Source organism: Haplochromis burtoni, unplaced genomic scaffold (genome assembly GCF_018398535.1).
Source record: "Haplochromis burtoni strain Fernald_Lab_line unplaced genomic scaffold, NCSU_Asbu1 Contig_271, whole genome shotgun sequence".
Lineage (NCBI taxonomy): Eukaryota > Metazoa > Chordata > Actinopteri > Cichliformes > Cichlidae > Haplochromis > Haplochromis burtoni.
This window is the reverse complement of record NW_024582632.1, coordinates 444,566-448,222: the sequence shown is the minus strand read 5'-3', so window position 1 is coordinate 448,222 and position 3,657 is coordinate 444,566.

Genomic DNA, 3,657 nt, shown 5'->3' with positions numbered 1-3,657 from the left:
CCGCCCTGTTGCTTTGACTACTGCTTTGCACACTCTTGGCATTCTCTCGATGAGCTTCATGAGGTCGTCACCTGAAATGGTTTCCAACAGTCTTGAAGGAGTTCCCAGAGATGCTGAGCACCTGTTGGCCCTTTTGCCTTCACTCTGCGGTCCATCTCATCCCAAACCATCTCCACTGGAATTAGGTCTGGTGACGGGAGGCCAGGCTATGTGGCGCAGCACTCCATCACTCTCCTTCTTGGTCAGGATGCTGTGGTAGCTATGATGGTTCAGTGTGCCTTCAATGTTGAAGGCACAGTGTGTCAACAGTGTCACCATCATAACAACATTCCTCCTCCTCCATGCTTCATGATGGGAGCCATGCATGTAGAGACCATTCATTTCCCCATTTCTGTGTCACACAGGTGGAACCAAAGAGCTCAAATTTGGACTCATCAGACCAAAGCACAGATGTCCACAGGTCTAATATCCATTTCTTGTGTTTCTTGGCCCAAACAAATCTCTTCTGCTTGTTGCTTTTCCTTAGTTGTGGTTTCTCAGCAGCTATTTGACCATAAAGGCCTGATTCACACAGTCTGCTCTGAACAGCTGATGTAGAGATGTGTCTGCTACTGGAACTCTGTGTGGCATTAATCTGAGGTGCCGTTAACTTGTGATTTCTGAGGCTGGTGACTCGGAAGAATGTATCCTCAGCAGCAGAAGGACTCTGGGTCTTCCTTTCCTGCAGCGGTCCTCATGTGAGCCAGTTTTGTCATAGTGCTTGATGGTTTTTGCGACTGCACTTGGGGACATATTCAAAGTTTTAGCAATTTTTCGACTGACTGACCTTCAGTTGTTAAAGTGATGATGGACTGTCCTTTTTTCAGTAGCTGATTGGTTCTTGCCATAATATGAATTCTAACAGTTGTCAAATAGAGCTGTCAGCTGTGTATCAACCTGACTTCTATACAACACAACTGATGGTCCCAGCTCCATTAAGAAGGCAACAACTAAACCCTCACAAGGCACACCTGTGAAGTGAAACCGAGTTCAGGTGACTACGTCATGAAGCTCATTGAGAGAAGGCCAAGGGTTTGTACCGCTGTCAACAAAGCAAAGGGCAGCTACTTTCAGAAATCTAAAATATAAGACATATTTAGAGTTATTCATCAATTGTTTCTTTGCTACATAATTCCATATATCTTGCTTCATATAGTTGATGTCTTTGGTATGTATCTACAATGTAGAAAGTAATACAAATAAAGAAAAAACAATAAATGAGAAAATATGTCCAAACGTTTGACTGAGTGAACTTAAACTGAAAGCGAGCCTTTATTATGGCTGATGACATAGAGTTCAAACAAAGCAGAAATACCGTGACTAAACTAAACTATAACTAAACTGGGAAACTAATACTGTGATAAATTATGGAGACTCAGAGAACTATGACGATGACTGCAAAGACTGGCCGTGAAAACATGGAGGGTGGGAACAGACGACGCGACCCAGACTGAATGAAACACTGGGGCTGTGTCCCAATTCAGGATCTGCACGCTTGAAGTACGCATTTTAAGTGCGATTACGTCACCGCCACGCGACGACGGCTGTCCCAATTCGAAGTGTACTTCAAATGCATACTCCAAATGCGCCGTCGATTTCCCCAAATATCAAGCGTGGTCCGGTGCACGCTTCGTGGTCCCATATATCCCACAATTCATAGCGCGGCGGTGGGTGTGGATAATTTTGCCGCAAAATACGGCAGAAGGGAGCGGCCGAAGAGTGAACTGTCAAAGTACTGAATATGACGTCACTTATTTATGTGCGAATGTTTAATAATGAAGAACATTAAAACATTGCTGTTGGCCACATGTCGGCAAAGTTGTGTGACATTAGTGATGTTTGTACTTTCAGCGTTAACTTGGTTTTAAAGCCTTTACAAAATATATATATATATAGTCGACCTTAGTCTTACAGAGAATGTGATGATTTTATGGATATTTAAAGTCAGTCATATATCCTCAGATACTCAACTAATCAAAGTGATGTCATGACAAAAATAAATGACCAACAAAAATTTTTTCTCCTTCATTTCTGTCAAACACAGCTGTATGAGACGTTTCTCGCGGTTAGTATCATGGTTGCTAGGCAACCTGAACAGCGCTACGTAGGCTAGACCGTCCCATTTCACAAGCTTCTCACTTCCGCCCTTCTCGTACTTATAGTATGCACCGTACGTAGTACGCGTAGTGCGCGTACTTCAAGCGTGCAGACCCTGAATTGGGACACAGCCAGAGACTAAATACACATAAGAGATGATCAAGGGAAGTGGAAACACATGAGGGGGAACAGCTGATACACATGAACCTAATGACAGGACAGGGAAAGTGAAACTACATACACTGACATTAGACACAGACTTTCAAAGTAAAACAGGAAACATGGGGATTAGACGTGACCTGAACTGAACATAACCACACACACATGACGCATGACAGGTAGACGCATGAACCAGGGAGACTGAAAACAGGAGGAGATGACATAAACAACTAAGAAACAAAGGACTGAACTGCAACCTCGAAATTAACTAGATGAACTAAACTAGGGCACAAATGAATACCAAAATATATAAAAACTCAAACACTGGGTCACAGACCCAGCCCATGACAAAAAATGAATGTACTCCCTAAACTTTTTGGAATGTAAAGTATCACACAGATTTTCTCCATGAAGTTATTATTGTACTTAACACACGTGAGTAATAAGCGTCAAACTAAGAGTGAATTGCTTATGAGAGTGAGCCTACTGGACAGTTTCAACTACGCCTTTTTCTTTGTAACTCAACTTCAAAAGCCAGGATTCTGGGGTTGCCTCAGTACTGTTAATGCTGAGTCCGTGTTTTGAGGGTACCATTCAATAAAACTTGATGTTGAGCCATCTGTTTGTTTAAAAATTACTGAATTCATTGATCTGAATTCACATTTTTACCCAAATTTGAGCCAGCACACCGGGCTTCTCTGAGAAGTCAGAAATTAATCACCTTTATTATAAAATAGTAGATTTGACTAGAACATAATTGTTCAGTGTTTAGCACGTTGCTTCAGAGAAAGGAGGCTATCTGATTGAATTGCCCGGTCAGCTGGGACCTCTCTGCATGGAGTTTGCATCTCCCTGTGCCTGTGTGGGTTCATATGCGTGTTAGGTTAATTGCTGATTCTAAATTGGCTATGGGTGTGAGGTATATAAATTTCAAAGAAAACAGCAAGTTGACTGTTATTCTAAACCATTCTGAGTCATCATTAATTTGTTGTCTCCTCCTGCACAGTAGTTCACCCGCCGTGTCTTCGTGCAACGCAGAAACAGTAAATGGATGGTCTCTACATGCATGGTTCCCATCATGAAGCATGGAGGAGGAGGATTGTTGTTATGATGTTATGAACACACACTGAGCCAGCATGGCTAACACAAAATCTTGCAGCAACATGCCATCCTGGTTTGCGTTTAGTTGGACCATCATTTATTTTTGAAAAGGTCAGTGACCCCAAACAGGCCGTGTACGTGTTATTTGACCAAGAATCGAATTTGAGTCCTTCAAGACTTTTGGAAAACATTACAGATGACGACCTCATGAAGCTCATCAAGAATGTCAAGAGGGAGCAAAGCAGTAATCAAAGCAAAGGG